Source organism: Hemiscyllium ocellatum, chromosome 5 (genome assembly GCF_020745735.1).
Source record: "Hemiscyllium ocellatum isolate sHemOce1 chromosome 5, sHemOce1.pat.X.cur, whole genome shotgun sequence".
NCBI classification, from domain to species: domain Eukaryota; kingdom Metazoa; phylum Chordata; class Chondrichthyes; order Orectolobiformes; family Hemiscylliidae; genus Hemiscyllium; species Hemiscyllium ocellatum.
The window spans coordinates 138,590,352-138,611,516 of record NC_083405.1 but is presented as its reverse complement, the minus strand read 5'-3'; positions in this window follow the sequence as shown (position 1 = coordinate 138,611,516).

Sequence of the window (21,165 nt, the reverse complement as noted above, 5' to 3'; positions counted from 1 at the left end):
TATTCCCTTTGCTGTTCCTTATTTCCAGTCAAACTGATTCCATATCACAATCTATTGCACATATATCACTGATTATCCTCGCACTAGCATCTTACTTGATTAGCAACATTATTCCGGCTCCTTTTCCTTTTTGACTTTCCTTTCGGAATGTCAATTATTCCTGAATATGGAGCTCCCTAGTCCTGGTCAGCTGTGAACATGTCCCTGTGAATCCCTGTACCTATCTGTCCCATCACCACGCTGAGTCTGTTACAGACGCTGTGTGCATTCAGAAAAGCTTTGCTGATGTTCTCTGGTTTGAAGCAGGAGGAGGCCATTCAGCCCCTCGAGTCTCTCAGTGAGATGACAGCTGATCCTGTCTGTTTCTCCGACTCAACATTCACATCCCCTCAACTCTAACCTTTGATTCTCCTCCTGAATAAGAATCTATCCAGCTCCCACCTTTGGATATTTAATGACCCTGCCTTTACTGCCTTCTGCGAGGGAGCATTCCAAAATCACACAAATACTTTGGGAGAAAATATTCTCTCGTTAGGGCAAACCATAAATTGAAAGCAGTGCCCCGACCTCTCAACTCGTGCAAAAGCATCATTGCCACGGTCACCTTGTCAAGGTCTTTCAGGGTCTTAATTAAAACGGAAAGAACTGCAGATGCTGTAAATCAAAAACAAAAACAGAAGTTGCTGGAAAAGCTCAGCAGGTCTGGCAGCATCTGGGGAGAGAAATCAGGGTTCACGTTTCAGGTCCGGTGACCCTTCCTCAGAACTGAGAAACTCTGAACAGTCCTGAGGAAGGGTCACCGGACCTGAAATGTTAACCCTGATTTCTCTCCACAGATGCTGCCAGACCTGCTGAGCTTTTCTAGCAACTTCTGCTTTTGTTCCATTCAGGATCTTACACTTCAATCAAGTCATTCTTCACTCTTCTAAACTCCAAGTCCAGTCTGTCCAAACCCTCCTCGTAAGAAAACCCACTCATTCCGAATATCAATCTGCAAACCTCATCTGAACTGTCTCTGACACAGTCAAACACTTCCTTAAATAAAGACACCAAGATACTGGACTAGAGATATGGCCTCACCAATGTCTTGTATCACTGAAATATGACACCAGGTTATAGTCCAACAGATTCATTTGGAAGCTCAAGTTATTTCAGAGCGCTGTTTCTTTGTCAGGTAGCTAGTGGTGTAATGACATGGGGTAAACCCCTCTGCTAATTTAAACCTGACACACAGAGGAGCTCACCTCGCACTGTAAGCTGTTACATTTCAAAAGGCAAAGAACTATGCAGTCATAGAGTCATAGAGATGTACAGCATGGAAACAGGCCCTTCAGTCCAACCCGTCCATGCTGACCAGATATCCCAATTCAATCGAGCCAGCACCCGGCCCATACCCCTCCAAACCCTTCCTATTCAGATACCCATCCAAATGCCTCTTAAATGTTGCAATTGTACCAGCCTCCACCACATCCTCTGGCAGCTCATTCCATACACGTACCACCCTCTATGTGAAAAAGTTACCACTTAGGTCTCTTTTATATCTTTCCCCTCTCACCCTAAACCTATGCCCTCTAGTTCTGGACTCCCTGACCCCAGGGAAAAGACTTTGTCTATTTATCTTATCCATGCCCCTCATAATTTTGTAAACCTCTATAAGGTCACCCCTCAGCCTCCGATGCTCCAGGGAAAACAGCCCCAGCCTGTTCAGCCTCTCCCTGTAGCTCAAATCCTCTAACCCTTAAAACCACAGCTATTTACAACTCCTCTGTCTTAAACCTACCTTTTGCCTCCCACTCTACAATAATGGTCTAATTTTTAAAAACCCTGAATACAATTTACAGAGAAAAAAAAAATCACGTTTCAAAACCAGCCAGTTTTGTTGATTCTCCTTTGTTGATTTTCCTCTGTAGATTTTCCTCGGTTTTACTGGGTCGTCTCTTCTTTGGTCTTCCACGCAACTTTCCTTGTGGACAGGTACCTTACAGAGAGTATTTCGGCTAGCAGTCTGTATTTGTTGGTGTTCTTTGCTGTTCTTCCCCACACTGTACAAAATGTCCGGTTTCATACCCCAAAACATTGGATCATTCCATTGGTTTGATGTCATCCCAAACAGTAAAGTTCAAATTTGATTGGATTTGGGTATCTAGGACATAATTTAAACTGATTGGCCAATTTTGAATTTGTTTTTGTTCCATGGCAACACAACACCAGCTATTTGTTTCAACCAAGTGTTACATTTTTAAGTTGTTCAGCGCTCTCTGTGCTTTCAGTCAGTCCCTGCTTCCTCTCTCTCTTAAAGATACAGCACATACTTACACCTTCATGAGAGTGGAGTAGGATCATAGGACACAGAAGTTATAGCAAAAGATCGTAGAATCAGGGTTGTTCAATATATCGCATCAGTATACTATACTATAATCTTTTGCTGTAAATTCCATGTCCTATTATCCTACTCCACTTGCTACCTGATGAAGGAGCAGCGCCCTAAATACTTAATGTCTCCTTCCAAATAAACCTGTTGGACTATAACCTGGTGTTGTGTGATTTTTAACTTTGTCCACCCCTGTCTAACACCGGCCTCTTCACATCCTTTACTGAAATGTGTTCAAATTCTCGCGTAATAGAGGACAGTATCCCATTAGCCTTTTCATGCTGGGCAGCACCACCCAGGTGAACAGTTCAATCCCTCTGCCTCTTGGAATTTTGCTGTCACTCTGTTTATGTAACACACTGCTTTTTCAATCTTCCAACCAAACTGGAGAAGCTGACATTTTCCCACGTTATCCTCCACCTGCCTGGTTAATAGTTACTGACTCAGTCTATCCTTATCCACCTGCAACTTCCTGATATGTTCTTCACAACACACTGCCCTTAGCTTTTTGGAATCACCTGAGATTTTACACTGTCCCTCACCTCATCTACGTCAATGAACAAGAACAAAGAACATTACAGGAACAGGCCCTTCGGCCCTCCAAGCCTGTGCCAACCCAGGTCCTCTATCTAAATCTGCCGCCTGGTTTCGAAGGATCTGTTTCCCTTTGTTCCCTGCCCATTCATGTATGTGTCTAGATACATTGTAAATTGTGCTATCGTTCCCACCCCTACCACCTCTGCGGCAGCGCATTCCAGGCCCCCACCATCCTCTGCGTAAAGAACTTTCCACACATATCTCCCTTAAACCTTTCCCCTCTCACTTTGAGCTTGTGACCCCTAGTAATTGAGTCCCTCACTCTGGGAAAATGTTTCTTGCTATCCACCCTGTCTATACCTCTCATGATTGTGTAGGCCTCAATCAGGGCCCCCCCCTCAATCTCCGTCTTTCTACTGAAAATAATCCTAATCTCCTCAACCTCTCCTCATAGCTAGCACCCTCCATAAAAGGCAACATCCTGGTGAACCTCCTCTGCATCCTTTCCAAAGCATCCACATCCTTTTGGTAATGTGGTGACCAGACTGTACGCAGTATTCCAAATGTGGCCGAACCAATTTCCTATACGACTGTAACATGACTTGCCAACTCTTCGACTCAATACCCCATATGATGAAGGAAACACGCTGTATGCCTTCTTGACCACTTTACTGACCTGCGTTGCCACCTTCAGGGTACAGTGGACCTGAACACCCAGATCTCTCTGTACATCAATACTCCCCAGGGCTTTTCCATTTACTGAATAGTTCGCTCTTGAATTGGATCTTCCACAATGCATCACCTCGCATTTGCCCAGATTGAACTCAGTTTGCCATTTCTCTGTCCAACTCTCCAATCTATCTATATTCTGCTGCATTCTCTGATAGTCCCTTTCACTATCTGCCAATCCACCAATCTTAGTGTCATCTGCAAACTTGCTAATCAGACCGCCTATACTTTCCTCCAGATCACTAATGTATATCACAAACAACAGTGGTCCCAGCATGGATTCTTGTGCTGCAACATTGGTCAGAGTTCTCCATTTTAAGAAACTCTCTTCCACTATGACCCTTTCTCCTGCAGCCCAGCCAGTTCTTTATCCATCTAGCTAGTACACCCTGGACCCCATGCAGTTTCACTTTCTCCATCAGCCTACCATGGGTAATCTTATCAAACGTCTTACTGAAATCCATGTATATGACATCCACAGCCCTTCCATCATCAATCATCTTTGTCACTTTCTCAAAGAATTCTATTAAGTTAGTAAGACGTGACCTTTCCTACACACAATCATGTTGCCTATCACTGATAAGCCAATTTTCTTTCAAATGGGAATTGATCCTATCCCTCAGTCTCTTCTCCAGCAGCTTCCCTACCACTGACGTAAGGCTCACCGGTTTGTAATTACCTGGATTAGCCCTGCTACCCTTCTTTAACAAGGGGATAACATTAGCAATTCTCCAGTCCTCTGGGACCTCCCCCATGTTCAAGGATGTTGCAAAGATATCTATTAATGCCCCAGGTGTTTCCTCTCTCGCTTCCCTCAGTAATCTGGGATAAATCCCATCCAGACCTGGGGACTTCTCCACCTTAATGCCTTTTAGAATACCCAACATTCCCTCCCTCCTTATGCTGACGTGACCTAGAGTATTCAAACATCTATCCCTAACCTCAACACATTAATCATGTCCCTCTCCTCAGTGAATACTGATACAAAGTACTCACCCATTTTCTCTGACTCCATGCATATCGTTCCTCCTTTGTCCTTGAGTGGGCCAACCCTTTCCCGAATTACTCTCTTGCTCCTTATATATGAATAAAAGTCTTTGGGATTTTCCTTAACACTGCTTGCTAAGGATATCTCATGACTTCTTTTAGCCCTCTAATTCCTCATTTCAGATTGTTCCTACATTCCCGATATTCTTCCAAAGCTCCGTGTCTTCAGTCGCCTAGACCTTATGTACACATCCTTTTTCCTCTCAGCTAGTCTCACAATTTCACCTCTCATCCATGGTTCCCTAATCTTGCCATCTCTATCCCTCATTTTCACAGGAACATATCGCTCCTGAGCTCTAATCAACCTCTCATTAAAAGTCTCCCACATATCGAATGCGGATTTACCTTCAAACAGCTGCTCCCTGTCCACATTCCCCAGCTTTAGCTGAATTTTGCTATAGTTGGCCTTTCCCAAAACTTACGGAATTGTGATCGCTATTCCTGAAGTAACCCCCTCCTGAAACCTCAATCACCTGGCCGGGCTCATTCTCCAATACCAGGTCCTGTTAGTCCTTCAAGGAAGCTGTCAGTTGAACATCATTCATATTGTTCTCCTTTTCACAAACCTGGGGATCTGTTCCATTGAGTGTATCCAAGTGCTCAGCCACAGCCTCCTTAATTGGTGTTACTCCCCCATAGCAGCTGTGAACCTGACTGGTCTGTAGCTGAATCTGAAGTTACTGATCCACAGTTGAGAGTGTCCTACCTTCTGGCTTGGAGGGGCTGGCCCATTGAGGGCAGTAATCAGAGCATCGTGGGCCATGGTGGTGATGGCAGACTGCTGGGATTGCAGTAGGAATACCAAGGCTCTTGCAATACCTTCCTTCACATTGTAATCAACAGTCCCCAACATCATGATGAGCATCTCTGCAAACGCCGTCTCTGTTAGATCCGGCGGAAAGATCTAGAATGTTCGGGGTGGGGGAGGGGAGCAGGAAAGAAAGCCAGATGGTTAACCGAGGGACAGCAGAGGGTCTTCAGTGGGATGACCACTGAGTTGTCAGCCTGACTGCAGTCCAGATGAAAGAGTGGACACTGCCCTGTCAGACTCCAATGTGTCTGTGCTGATACCTGCTCTGCATTATAACAGACAACTGCAATAATCCGGACCATTACAGGGATTCTGAATCTCTCCAAGATATACAAGGATGTTGCCAGGGTTGGAGGATTTGAGCTATAGGGAGAGGCTGAACAGGCTGGGGCTGTTTTCCCTGGAGCATCGGAGGCCGAGAGGTGACCATATAGAGGTTTATAAAATCATGAGGGGCATGAGTTGGGTAAGGAGACAAAGTCTTTTCCCTGGGGTGGGCAAGTCCAGAACTAGAGGGTATAGGTTTAGGGTGAGAGGGGAAAGAGACCTACAGGGCAACTTTTTCACACAGAGGGTGGTACGTGTATGGAAAGAGCTGCCAGAGGAAGTGGTGGAGGCTGGTACAATTGCAACATTTAAGAGGCATTTGGATGGGTATATGAATAGGAAGGGTTTGGAGGGATATGGGCCGGGTGCTGGCAGGTGGGTCTAGATTGGGTTGGGATATCTGGTCGGCCTGTTTATGTGCTGTATGGCTCTACGGCTCTATTAGCATTCCCTGCAGGGTCTCCTTATCAGGCACCCTGATCCAAAACTGCAACATATACACAGAATGCTGGAGAAACACAAAGTTCTGGCAACATCTGTGAACAGAGAAACAGAGTTAATGTCCAGAGATCCTTCTTCAGAATCCATCCTGGGAACCTTATCCACAACCATCAGTTAGTAACAACTCCCCAAACCTAAAAACCCTCACCTGGACAGGAGATCACTCTCACCTGGATCGGGAATCACTCTCACCTGGACCGGGAGATCACTCTCACCTGGACCGGGAGATCACTCTCACCTGGACGAGAGCTCACTCTCACCTGGTCAGAAGATCACTCTCACCTGGATCGGGAATCACTCTCACCTAGACGGGAGATCACTCTCACCAGGTCAGAAGATCACTCTCCCCTGGACCGGGAATCACTCTCACCTGGTCGGGAGATCACTCTCACCTGGACGAGAGCTCACTCTCACCTGGTCAGAAGATCACTCTCATCTGGACCGGGAATCACTCTCACCTAGACGGGAGATCACTCTCACCAGATCAGAAGATCACTCTCCCCTGGACCGGGAATCACTCTCACCTGGTCGGAAGATCACTCTCACCTAGACCGGGAGATCACATTCACCTAGACCGGGAGATCACTCTCACCTGGACCAGGAATCACTCTCACCTAGATGGGAGATCACTCTCACCTGGTTGGAAGATCACTCTCACCTGGACAGGAGATCACTCTCACCTGGATGAGAGCTCACTCTCACCTGGTCAGAAGATCACTCTCACCTGGTCGGAAGATCACTCTCATGGACAAGAGATCACTCTCACCTTGACCTGGAGCTCACTCTCACCTGGACGGGAGCTCACTTTCATCTGAACGGGGAGCTCACTCTCACCTAGACAGGACCTCACTCTCACCTAGATGGGAGATCATTCTCACCTTGACACAAGCTCACTCTCACCTGGTCAGGAGCTCACTCTCACCTGGTCGGGAGCTCACTCTCACATGGACCGGGAGATCACTCTTACCTGGTCAGGAGCTCACTCTCACATGGACCGGGAGATCACTCTTACCTGGCGGGAGCTCACTCTCACTTGGACAGGAGCTCACTCACACTTGGTCGGGTGATCACTCTCACCTTGACTGGGAGATCACTCACACCTGGTCGGGTGATCACTCTCACCTTGACTGGGAGATCACTCACACCTGGTCGGGTGATCACTCTCACCTGGTCGGAAGATCACTCTCACCTGCACCGGGGGATCACTCTCACCTGGACCGGGGGATCACTCTCACCTGGACGGGAAGTCAATGATCCTTGCCCACACAGATATACAAGGCCTCCTGTACACACAATGATCAGAGAATTGCAGGCTGCGGTTCTGAGGGACACATTGTTGATGGAAGAAGTTCTGTATAAAACGCTTACTGTGGAATCTGGCTCCGGGAAGATGGTGTCGAACCACAGACTCCCCTTGAACAGAGCGACAAAGCTGGGAAGTGGGGGTGAGGTCACTTGCTTCGGCATCTGAGACGATCGTCTTCTCGCGAGTAAATCTTTCTTTATGGCAGCTGTGCTGGATAATCTCCGGACACTCTGGCTCTGTGTGCAGAATCATTTAATATCAGCATCAAACACCCCCAGGACAGGGACAGCACAGGGTTAGATACAGAGTAAATCTCCCTCTACACTGTCGCCATCAAACACCCCCAGGACAGGGACAGCACCAGGTTAGATGCAGAGTAAAGCTCCCTCTACACTGTCCCCATCAAACACTCCCAAGACAGGGACAGCACAGGGTTAGATACAGAGTAAAGCTCCCTCTACACTGTCCCCATCAAACACTCCCAGGACAGGGACAGCATGGGGTTAGATGCAGAGTAAAGCTCCCTCTACACTGTCCCCATCAAACCCTCCCAGGACAGGGACAGCACAAGGTTAGATATAGAGTAAAGCTCCCTCTACGCTGTCCCCATCAAGCACTCCCAGGACAGGGACAGCACGGGGTTAGATACAGAGTAAAGCTCCCTCTACACTGTCCCCATCAAACACTCCCAAGACAGGGACAGCACAGGGTTAGATACAGAGTAAAGCTCCCTCTACACTGTCCCCATCAAACACTCCCAGGACAGGGACAGCATGGGGTTAGATGCAGAGTAAAGCTCCCTCTACACTGTCCCCATCAAACCCTCCCAGGACAGGGACAGCACAAGGTTAGATATAGAGTAAAGCTCCCTCTACGCTGTCCCCATCAAGCACTCCCAGGACAGGGACAGCACGGGGTTAGATACAGAGTAAAGCTCCCTCTACACAATCTCCATCAAACACTCCCAGGACAGGGACAGCACGGTGTTAGATGCAGAGTAAAGCGCCCTCTACACTGTCCCCATCAAACACTCCCAGGACAGGGACAGCACGGGGTTAGATACAGAGTAAAGTTCCCTCTGCACTGTCCCCATCAAACACTCCCAAGACAGGGACAGCACGGGGTTAGATACAGAGTAAAGCTCCCTCTACACTGTCCCCATCAAACACTCCCAGGACAGGGACAGCATGGGGTTAGATGCAGAGTAAAGCTCCCTCTACACTGTCCCCATCAAACCCTCCCAGGACAGGGACAGCACAAGGATAGATATAGAGTAAAGCTCCCTCTACGCTGTCCCCATCAAGCACTCCCAGGACAGGGACAGCACGGGGTTAGATACAGAGTAAAGCTCCCTCTACACAATCTCCATCAAACACTCCCAGGACAGGGACAGCACAGGGTTAGATGCAGAGTAAAGCTCCCTCTACACTGTCCCCATCAAACACTCCCAGGACAGGGACAGCATGGGGTTAGATACAGAGTAAAGTTCCCTCTGCACTGTCCCCATCAAACACTCCCAGGACAGGGACAGCACGGGGTTAGATACAGAGTAAAGCTCCCTCTACACTGTCCCCATCAAACACTCCCAGGACAGGGACAGCACGGGGTTAGATGCAGAGTAAAGCTCCCTCTACACTGTCCCCATCAAACACTCCCAGGACAGGGACAGCACGGGGTTAGATGCAGAGTAAAGCTCCCTCTGCACTGTCCCCATCAAACACTCCCAGGACAGGGACAGCACGGGGTTAGATACAGAGTAAAGCTCTCTCTACACTGTCCCCCATCAAACACTCCCCAGGACAGGGACAGGACAGGGACAGCACAGGGGTTAGATACAGAGTAAAGCTCCCTCTACACTGTCCCCATCAAACACTCCCAGGACAGGGACAGCACGGGGTTAGATGCAGAGTAAAGCTCCCTCTACACTGTCCCCATCAAACACTCCCAGGACAGCATGGGGTTAGATACAGAGTAAAGCTCCCTCTACACTGTCCCCATCAAACCCTCCCAGGACAGGGACAGCACAGGGTTAGATACAGAGTAAAGCTCCCTCTACACTGTCCCCATCAAACCCTCCCAGGACAGGGACAGCACAGGGTTAGATACAGAGTAAAGCTCCCTCTACACTGTCCCCATCAAACACTCCCAGGACAGGGGCACCACGGGGTTAGATACAGAGTAAAGCTCCCTCTACACAATCTAGATCAAACACTCCCAGGACAGGGACAGCACCAGGTTAGATGCAGAGTAAAGCTCCCTCTACACTGTCCCCATCAAACACTCCCAGGACAGGGACAGCACGGGGTTAGATACAGAGTAAAGTTCCCTCTGCACTGTCCCCATCAAACACTCCCAGGACAGGGACAGCACGGGGTTAGATACAGAGTAAAGCTCCCTCTACACAATCTCCATCAAACACTCCCAGGACAGGGACAGCACGGGGTTAGATGCAGAGTAAAGCTCCCTCTACACTGTCCCCATCAAACACTCCCAAGACAGGGACAGCACGGGGTTAGATACAGAGTAAAGCTCCCTCTACACAATCTCCATCAAACACTCCCAGGACAGGGACAGCACGGGGTTAGATGCAGAGTAAAGCTTCCTCTACACTGTCCCCATCAAACACTCCCAGGACAGGGACAGCATGGGGTTAGATACAGAGTAAAGTTCCCTCTGCACTGTCCCCATCAAACACTCCCAGGACAGGGACAGCACGGGGTTAGATACAGAGTAAAGCTCCCTCTACACTGTCCCCATCAAACACTCCCAGGACAGGGACAGCACGGGGTTAGATACAGAGTAAAGCTCCCTCTACACTGTCCCCATCAAACACTCCCAGGACAGGGACAGCACGGGGTTAGATACAGAGTAAAGCTCCCTCTACACAATCTCCATCAAACACTCCCAGGACAGGGACAGCACCAGGTTAGATGCAGAGTAAAGCTCCCTCTACACTGTCCCCATCAAACACTCCCAAGACAGGGACAGCACGGGGTTAGATACAGAGTAAAGCTCCCTCTACACAATCTCCATCAAACACTCCCAGGACAGGGACAGCACGGGGTTAGATGCAGAGTAAAGCTCCCTCTACACTGTCCCCATCAAACACTCCCAGGACAGGGACAGCATGGGGTTAGATACAGAGTAAAGTTCCCTCTGCACTGTCCCCATCAAACACTCCCAGGACAGGGACAGCACAGGGTTAGATACAGAGTAAAGCTCCCTCTACACTGTCCCCATCAAACACTCCCAGGACAGGGACAGCATGGGGTTAGATGCAGAGTAAAGCTCCCTCTACACTGTCCCCATCAAACACTCCCAGGACAGGGACAGCACGGGGTTAGATACAGAGTAAAGCTCCCTCTACACAATCTCCATCAAACACTCCCAGGACAGGGACAGCACAGGGTTAGATGCAGAGTAAAGCTCCCTCTACACTGTCCCCATCAAACACTCCCAGGACAGGGACAGCATGGGGTTAGATACAGAGTAAAGTTCCCTCTGCACTGTCCCCATCAAACACTCCCAGGACAGGGACAGCACGGGGTTAGATACAGAGTAAAGCTCCCTCTACACTGTCCCCATCAAACACTCCCAGGACAGGGACAGCACGGGGTTAGATGCAGAGTAAAGCTCTCTCTACACTGTCCCCATCAAACACTCCCAGGACAGGGACAGCACGGGGTTAGATACAGAGTAAAGCTCCCTCTACACTGTCGCCATCAAACACTCCCAGGACAGCATGGGGTTAGATACAGAGTAAAGCTCCCTCTACACTGTCCCCATCAAACCCTCCCAGGACAGGGACAGCACAGGGTTAGATACAGAGTAAAGTTCCCTCTACGCTGTCCCCATCAAACACTCCCAGGACAGGGGCACCACGGGGTTAGATACAGAGTAAAGCTCCCTCTACACAATCTCCATCAAACACTCCCAGGACAGGGACAGCACCAGGTTAGATGCAGAGTAAAGCTCCCTCTACACTGTCCCCATCAAACACTCCCAGGACAGGGACAGCACGGGGTTAGATGCAGAGTAAAGCTCCCTCTACACTGTCCCCATCAAACACTCCCAGGACAGGGACAGCACGGGGTTAGATACAGAGTAAAGCTCCCTCTACACTGTCGCCATCAAACACTCCCAGGACAGGGACAGCACAGGGTTAGATATAGAGTAAAGCTTCCTCTACACTGTCCCCATCAAACCCTCCCAGGACAGAGACAGCACGGGGTTAGATACCAAGGAAATTTTCCTTGGATGCTGCCTGACAAGCTGTGATTTTCCAGCACCACATTTTTGACTCTGATCTCCAGCATCTGCTGTCCTCACTTTCTCCCAGTACAAACGTTAAAAAGTGTTAGAGAGACAGAGGGAGTGAGAGAGAGTGAAGGAGAGAGTAAGAGAGAAAGTGAGAGAGAAAGAGAAAGAGAGAAAGAGTAAGAGAGAGCGTGAGAGAGACATAGAACATAGAACATTACAGCTCATCACAGTCCCTTCTGCCCTCGATGTTGCACCGACCTGCCATACTATCTGAAGCCCATCTACCCTACACTATTCCATGTACGTCCATATGTTTATCCAATAACCATTTGAAGTTGGCAAATCTACTACTGTTGCAGGCAAAGCATTCCATACCCTTACTACTCTCTGAGTGAAGAAACTCCCTCTGACATCTGTCCTATATCTGTCACCCCTCAGTTTAAAGCTATGCCCCCTCGTGCTTGCCCTCACTCTACATGGAAAAAGGCTCTCCCTGTCCACCCTATCTAACCCTCTGATTATCTTATATGTCTCTATTAAGTCACCTCTCAACCTTCTTCTCTCTAACGAAAACAGCCTTAAGTCCCTCAGCCTTTCCTCATAAGACCTTCCCTCCATACCAGGCAACATCCTGGTAAATCTCCTCTGCCCCTTTCCACAGCTTCCACATCCTTCTTATAATGCGGTGACCAGAACTGTACACAGTACTCCAAGTGTGGCTGCACTAGAGTTTTGTACAGCTGCAGCATAACCTCATGGTTCCGAAACGCAATCCCTCTACCAGTAAAAGCCAACACACCGTATGCCTTCTTAACAACCCTGTCAATCTGGGTGGCAACTTTCAAGGATCTATGTACTTGGACACAGAGATCTCTGCTCATCTACACTACCAAGAATCTTACCATTAGCCCAGTACTCTGTATTCCTGTTACTCCTTCCAAAGTGTATCACCTCACACCTTTCCGCATTAAACTCCATTTGCCACTTCTCAGCCCTGCTCTGCAGCTTATCTATGTCTCTCTGTAACCTACAACATCCTTTGGCACTATCCACAACTCCACTGACCTTAGTGTCATCCGCAAACTTACTAACCCACCCTTCTACACCCACATCCAGGTTGTTTATAAAAATGACGAACAGCAGTGGACCCAACACCGACCCTTGTGGTACCCGACTAGTAACTGGACACCAGGATGAACATTTCCCATCAACCACCACCCTCTGTCTTCTTTCAGTTAGCCAATTACTGATCCAAACTGTTAAATCACCCTCAATCCCATGCCTCTGTATTTTGTGGTATAGGTTATCATGGGGAACCTTATCAAACCCCTTACTGAAATCCATATACACCACATCAATGGCTTTACCCTCATCTGCCTGTTTGGTCACCTTCTCAAAGAACTCAATAAGGTTTGTGAGGCACAACCTACCCTTCACAAAACCGTGCTGACTATCCTTAATCAACTTATTCCTTTCTAGATTATTATAAATTCTATCTCTTATAATCCTTTCCAACACTTTACCCACAACCGAAGTTGGTCTCACTGGTCTATAATTTCTAGGGTTGTCTCTATTCCCCTTCTTGAACAAGGGAACAACATTTGCTATCCTCCAGTCTTTTGGCACAATTCCTGTAGACAATGATGACATAAAGATCAAAGTCAAAGGCTCAGCAATCTCCTCTAAGGTTTCCCAGAGAATTCTAGGACAAATCCCAGCTGGCCCAGGGGACTTATCTATTTTTCTACTTTCCAGAATTATTAAAGCCCCCTCCTTGTGAACCTCAATCCCATCTCGTTCAGTAGCCTGTATCTCAGTATTCTCCTCGACAATATTGTTTTTTTCCAGTGTGAATACTGACAAAAAGTATTAATTTACTGCTGCCCCTATCTCCTCGGACTCCACACACAACTTCTGCCTACTGTCCTTGATTGACCCTAATCTTACTCTAGTCATTCTTTTACTCCTGATACATCTAGAGAAAGTTTAGGGTTTTCCTTGATCCTATCTGCCAACGACTTCTCATGTCCTCCTGGCTCTTCTTAGTTCTCTCTTTAGGTCTTTCCTGGCTAACTTGTAACTCTCAATCACCCTAATTGAGGCTTCACACCTCATCCTAACATAAGCCTTCTTCTTCCTCCTGACAAGAGATTCAACTTCCTTAGTGAACGATGGCTCCCTTTCTCGACAACTACCTCCCTGCCTGAGAGGTACATACTTATCAAGGACCCGCAGTAGCTGTTCTTTGAATAAGCTCCACATTTCAATTGTGCCCATCTCCTGCAGTTTCCTTCCCCATTCTGTGCATCCTAAATCTTGCCTAATGACATTGTCTTTCCCCCAGCTATGACTCTTACCCTGCGGTATATACCTATCCATTTCCATCGCTAAAGTAAACATAACTGAATTATGATTATTATCACCAAAGTGCTCACCTACCACCAAGTCTAACACCTGGCCGGGTTCATTACCCAGTACCAAATCTAATGTGGCCTTGCCCTTGTTGGAGAAAGTGAGGACTGCAGATGCTGGAGATCAGAGCTCAAAAATGTGTTGCTGGAAAAGCACAGCAGGTCAGGCGGCATCAAAGGAGCAGGAGAATCGACGTTTCGGGCATGAGCCCTTCTTCAGGAATGAGGAAGGTGTGCCAAGTAGGCTAAGATAAAAGGTAGGGAGGAGGGACTTGGGGGGAGGGGCGTTGGGAATGCGATAGGTGGAAGGAGGTTAAGGTGAGGGTGATAGGCCGGAGAGGGGTTGGGGGCGGAGAGGTCGGGAAGAAGATTGCAGGTCAAGAAGGCGGTGCTGAGTCCGAGGGTTGGGACTGAGATAAGGTGGGGGGAGGGGAAATGAGGAAGCTGGAGAAATCTGCATTCATCCCTTGTGGTTGGAGGGTTCTGAGGCGGAAGATGAGTCGCTCTTTCTCCAGGCGTCGTGTTGCCATGGTCTGGCGATGGAGGAGTCCAAGGACCTGCATGTCCTTGGTGGAGTGGGAGGGGAAGTTGAAGTGTTAAGCCACGGGGTGGTTGGGTTGGTTGGTCCGGGTGTCCCAGAGGTGTTCTCTGAAACGTTCCGCAAGTAGGCGGCCTGTCTCCCCAATATAGAGGAGGCCACATCGGGTGCAGCGGATGCAGTAAATGTGTGTGGAGGTGCAGGTGAATTTGTGGCGGATATGGAAGGATCCCTTGGGGCCTTGGAGGGAGGTGAGGGGGGAGGTGTGGGCGCAAGTTTTGCATCTTAGCCTGCTTGGCACACCCTCCTCATTCCTGAAGAAGGGCCTATGCCCGAAATGTCGATTCTCCTGCTCCTTTGATGCTGCCTGACCTGCTGTACTTTTCTAGCAACACATTTTTCAGCTGTTGCCCTTGTAGGCACGTCTACATACTGTGTCAGGAAGCCCTCCTGCACACACTGAACAAAAACTGACCCATCTAAAGTACATGAACCATAGTGTTCCCAGTCAATATTTGGATAGTTAACGTCCCCCATAACAACTATTCTGTCACTCTTGCTCCTATCGAGAATCATCTTTGCTATCCTTTCCTCTACATCCCTGGAACTATTCGGAGGCCTATAGAAAACTCCCAACAGGGTGACCTCTCCTTTTCTGTCTCTAACCTCAGCCCATACCACCTCAGTGGATGAGTCCTCAAACATCCCTTCTGCAGCTGTAATACTGTCCTTGATTAACAATGCCACATCTTCCCCTCTTTTACCATCTTCTCTGTTCCTCCTGAACTGTCTAAATCCTGGAACCTGCAACAACCATTCCTGTCCCTGCTCTAACCATGTCTCCGAGATGGCCACAACATCGAGAGCCCAGATACCAACCCACATTGCAAGTTCACCACCTTATTCCAGATACTCCTGGCGTTGAAATAAACACACTTCAAACCATGTTCTTGTCGGTGCCTTTGCGTGAACTTGAAATCTTATTTCCGACTTCGCTGCTCTCAACCTCCTGTAAACTTGACCCACAATTCTGGTTCTCATCCCCCTGCTGAATTAGTTTAAACCCTCCCAAAGAGTATTAGGACAACTCTCCCCAGGATGTTAGTACCCCTCTGACTTAGATGAAGACCATCCTGTTTGTAGAGTTCCCACCTTCCCCAGAAAGACCTCCAATTATCCAGGAATCCAAAACCCTCCCTCCTCCACCATCCCTGTAGCCACGTGTTCAACTCCTCTCTCTCCCTGTTCTTTACCTCACTATCACGTGGCTCACTAGACAGAGAGTGTGAGAGATAGTGAGAGAGAGAGAGAGTGAAAGCGAGAATGAGAGAGTGAGAGCAAGAGTAAGAATGAGAAAGAGAGAGAGAGAGAGAGAGAGTATGTGAGGGGTGACATCAGGATATATAGTTTTACCGAGGGAACAGTGATGAGAGGAATTATGCCCGTCTCTTTCGGTGCTCTGCGACTCTCCTCGTCCAGTGAATCCAACTTCTCCAGAAAGATGCTGGAATGGCGGGTCAGTGTGTCTGAGGGCTGGTGGAAGCAGGTCAGAGGTTAACAATCTAAACATCAGCTCCCTGTGGGGTGATGGGTCATAATGACCCAATAACTTCTCTGTCTCTCAGAGATCACCAATCTAACCTTCACTCAGGATAGCCCTAGAATGGTCAGCCCAGCAGTCTCCAGGAGTTGAGACCAATCTAAAGGGTTAAAACATTATGTCCAATATTTCTTTGAACAGTATCCTGAGATTTTGTTGATGGCGCATAGGGAACAATAGCAGGGGGTGATGTTGAACTTGTCCGAGACCCTTGTTGGTCCTCAGCTGGAGGACTGTGTACAGGGTGTGGGCCCCACATTTATAGGAAAGATGGGAATACATTGGAGAGAGTGCACAAAGTGGTTTACAGGAATGGTTTCCGGAATGAGACACTTCAGGGATGATGATTGTGGTCCTTAAGAAAAGAAAGCTGAGGGGATTTAATTGAAGTTTTCCAACTGTAAGGTATCGGGAGAGGGCAGGTAGAGAGAAACTGTTCCCATTGGTGGATGGGTTTAGAATGAGAGGTAGGTTCACACAAAGATCCAAAAGGGAGTGAGATAGCTTTTCAAAATGGAAGATTGTGCAGGATTTATGGTCAGAAGGTAGGAGAGGGAGAGCCAGCACAAACATTCTGAGCTGAATGGCCTCCTCCTGTTCCTGTGTATCAGGCTCGAGGGGTTGAATGGCTTCCTCCTCTTCCTGTGATTCTCTTGATGGGCTGATTGGCTGCTTCAGGTTCTTATGTAGCAGGCTAAAGGAAGGGATGAATGGCCTTTTGCTGTTCCTCTGTAAAAGGTTCAAGGAGACTGAATGGCCTCCTGGTGTTACAGTAACAGGCTGGATGGGCTGAAAGGCCTCCTGGTGTTACAGTAACAGGCTGGATGGACTGAAAGGCCTCCTGGTGTTCCAGTTACACGTTGGATGGGCTGAATAGCCTCCTGGTGTTACAGTAACAGGCTGGATGGGCTGAATAGCCTCCTCCTCAGGGTGGGGAGATGGAGCGCAGTAACAGTCCTGCCCCAGCTGTCAGCTACAATTTCCCAAAGACAGGAATGTACAGTTATCAGAATCATAGGGGCCTAGAGTACAGAGAAACAGCCCTTCAGCCTATCACCCAGACTCGCACTGTAGGCATCCAGGGTGAAGGGGAGTGCATACAGCGAAGGTCCCGGGTGCTGAGGGGTCAGTGGGAGCTGGGGGCAAGAGATGGTGGGGGATAGGGTTCCTGCGACAGGGGGCCTGAGTAAACTGACATAATATTCGCTGGACCCTTACAGGAACGAGTAGTCCCTTCATTGAGAAAGGAACATTGTAAAGGCCCTTGACCATGGAGTCACTGACAGAGAGTTTGCAACTGGTGAGAGAGTCTAGCACTGGGTGCGGGAAGGGGGGAAGGGGGTCACAAACAGGATGTGTGAGCGATGGCTATCAGTGGATGAGGAGCAAACCCATCCCTCAGGGTGGGGTTTTGGGGAGGTGTGGTGAGGGAAGGTGATGGGATGGGGTTTGGGGTGTGTATGTGTGGGGGGAAGGTGATGGGGTGGGGTTTTGTGGGGGTGCGATGGAGGAGGTGATGGGGTGGGGTTTTGGGTGTTGTGGTGGGGGAGGTGAAGGGGTGGGGTTTTGGGGGATGTGGTGGGGAAAGATGATGGGGTGGGGTTTTGGGAGTGTGTTGGTGGGGGAAGGTGATGGGGTGGGGTTTTGGGAGTGTGTTGGTGGGGGAAGGTGATGGGGTGGGGTTTTGGGGGTGTGGTGGGGGAGGTGATGGTGTGGGGTTTTGGGTGTGTGTGGTGAGAGAAGATGATGGGGTGGGCTTTTGTGGATGTGTTGGTGGGGGAAGGCGGTGGGGTGAGATTTTGGGGTGCGCGTGTTGGGGAGGCGATGGGGTGGGGTTTTGGGGTGAGTGTGTTGGGGAGGCGATGGGGTGGGGTTTTGGGGTGAGTGTGTTGGGGAGGCGATGGGGTGGGGTTTTGGGGTGAGTGTGGGGGAAGTGATGGAGTGGGTTTTGGGGGTGAGTTGGGGAAGGTGATGGGGTGGGGTTTTGGGGGTGAGTTGGGGAAGTTGATGGGGTGGGGTTTTGGGATGCGTGGTGGGGGGTGGTGATAGGGTCAGGTTTTGGAGGTGTTGTGGTGGGGGAAGGTGTTGGGGTGGGGTTTTGGGGTGTATGGTGGGGGAGGTGAAGGGGTAGGGTCTTGGGGGGTGTTGATGGGGGAAGGTGATGTGGTAGGGTTTTGGGGTGTGTGGTAGGGAAGATGATGGGGTGGGGATTTGTGGATGTGTTGGTGGGAGAAGGTGATGGGGTGGAGTTTTGGGGTGCGTGTGTTGGGAAGGCGATGGGGTGGGGTTTTGGGGTGTGTGGTGTGGAAGGTGATGGGGTGGAGTTTTGGGGAGTGTGGTGGGGGAGGTGAATGGGGTGGGGTTTTGGGCGGTGTGGTGGGGAAGATGATGGGGTCGGGTTTTGGGAGTGTGTTGGTGGGGGAGGTGATGGGGTGGGGTTTTGGGGTGCGTGTGTTGGGAAGGCGATGGGGTGGGGTTTTGGGGTGTGTGGTGTGGAAGGTGATGGGGTGGAGTTTTGGGGAGTGTGGTGGGGGAGGTGAATGGGGTGGGGTTTTGGGGGGTGTGGTGGGGAAGATGATGGGGTCGGGTTTTGGGAGTGTGTTGGTGGGGGAGGTGATGGGGTGGGGTTTTGGGGTGCGTGTGTTGGGAAGGCGACGGGCTGGGATTTTGGGGTGAGTGTGTTAGGGAGGTGATGGGGTGGGGTTTTGGGGTGTGTGGTGGGGAAGGTGATGGGGTGGGCTTTGGGGTGCGGATATGGGGGTGGTGATGGGGTGGGGTTTTGGGGGTGAGTTGGGGGAAGTTGATGGGGTGGGGGTTTGGAATGCATGTGTGGGGAAAGTGATGGGGTGGGGTTTTTGGGGTGTGTTGGGAGAAGATGATGGGGTGGTGATTTGGAATGCGTGTGTGGGTGAGGTGATGGGGTGGAGTTTTGGGGTGTGTTTGGGAAAGGTGATGGGGTGGGGTTTTGGGGTGCATGTGTGTGGAAGGTGATGGGGTGGAGTTTTGGGGGTGTGGTGGGGAAGGTGATGGGGTGGAGTTTTCGTATGCGTGTGTGGGGGAGTTGATGGGGTGGAGTTCTGGGTTGTATGGTTGAGGAGGTGATGGGGTGGGGTTTTGGCGGGGCTGGTGCGGGAGGTGATGAGGTGGGGTTTGGGGTGTGTGGTGGAGGAAGTGGTGGGGTGAGGTTTTGGGGGGTGTGGTATGGAAGGTTATGGGGTGGGGTTTGGGGTTTGTAGTGGGGAAGGTAATGGGGTGGGGTTTTGGTGTTTTGGGGTGGGGAGATGATGGGGTGGGGTTTTGGGGAGCATGGTGGGGGAAGGTAATGTGGTGGCATTTTGGGGGGTGTGGTGGGGGAGGTGATGGGGTGGGGTTTGGGGTGTGTAGTGGGGAAGGTGATGGGGTGGGGTTTTGGGGTGTGTGGAGAGGCGGTGGGGTGGTGTTTTGGGGGGTGTGGTGGGGGAGCTGATGAGGCAGTGTTTTGGGGGTTGTGGTGGGGGACGGTGATGGTGTGGGGTTTTGGTGTGCGTATGTGGGGGAGGTGATGGGGTGGATTTTTGGGGGTGTGTGTGGGGGAGGTGATGGGGTGGGGTTTGGGGTGTGTGTGGGGGAGGTGATGGGGTGGGGTTTTGGGGGGTGTGGTGGGGGAGCTGATGGGGTGGAAGTTTGGGGGGTGTGGTGGGGGAGGTGATTGGGTGGAATTTTGGTGGGATGTGGTTTTGGGGGAGGTGATGGCGAGGGGTTTAGGGGTGTGTGTGTGGGAGGTGATGGGGCAGGGTTTTGGGGGATATGTGTGGGCGTTGATGGGGTGGGCTTTTGGGGTGTGTGGTGGGGATGTGATGGGGTGGTGTTTTGAGGGGTTTGGTGGGGATGTGATGGTGTGGGGTTTTGGGGTGCGTGCGTGGGGTAGGTGATGGGGAGGGGTTTTGGGGGGTGTGGGGAGGTGATGGGGTGGGTTTTGGGGGGTGTGGGGAGGTGATGGGGTGGGTTTTGGGGGTGTGTGGTGGGGTAGGTGATGGGGAGGGGTTTTGGGGGGTGTGGGGAGGTGATGGGGTGGGTTTTGGGGGGTGTGGTGGGGTAGGTGAAGGTGTGGGGTTTTGGGGGGTGTGGGGAGGTGATGGGGTGGGTTTTGGGGGTGTGTGGTGGGGTAGGTGAAGGGGTGGGGTTTTGGGAGGTGTGGGATGTGATGGGGTGGTGTTTTGGGGGGTGTGGGGATGTGATGGGCTGGGGGTTTGGAGTGTGTGGTGGGGATGTGATGGGGTGGGGCTTTGGGGGGGTGTGGTGGGGATGTGAAGGTTTAGGGTTTTGGGGGGTGTGGTGGAGATATGAAAGTGTGGTGTTTTGGGGGGTGTAGGGAGGTGATGGGGTGGGTTTTGGGGTGTGTGGGATGTGATGGGGTGGGGTTTTGGGGTGTGTGGGGGGATCTGATGTGGTGGAGTTTTGGGGGTTGTGTGGGGATGTAATGGGGTGGGGTTTTGGGGTGTGTGGGGGGATGTGATGGGGTAGGGTTTTGGGGTGTGTGGGGGATGCGATGGGGAAGGGTTTTGGGGTGTGTGGGGATGTGATGGGGTGGGGTTTGGGGTGCGTGTGTGAGGATGTGATAGGGTCGGGTTTGGTGTGTGTGTGGGGATGTGATGGGGTGGGGTTTTGGGGGGTGTGGGGATGTGATAGGGTGGGGTTTGGGGTGCGTGTGTGAGGATGTGATAGGGTGGGGTTTGGGGTGTGTGTGG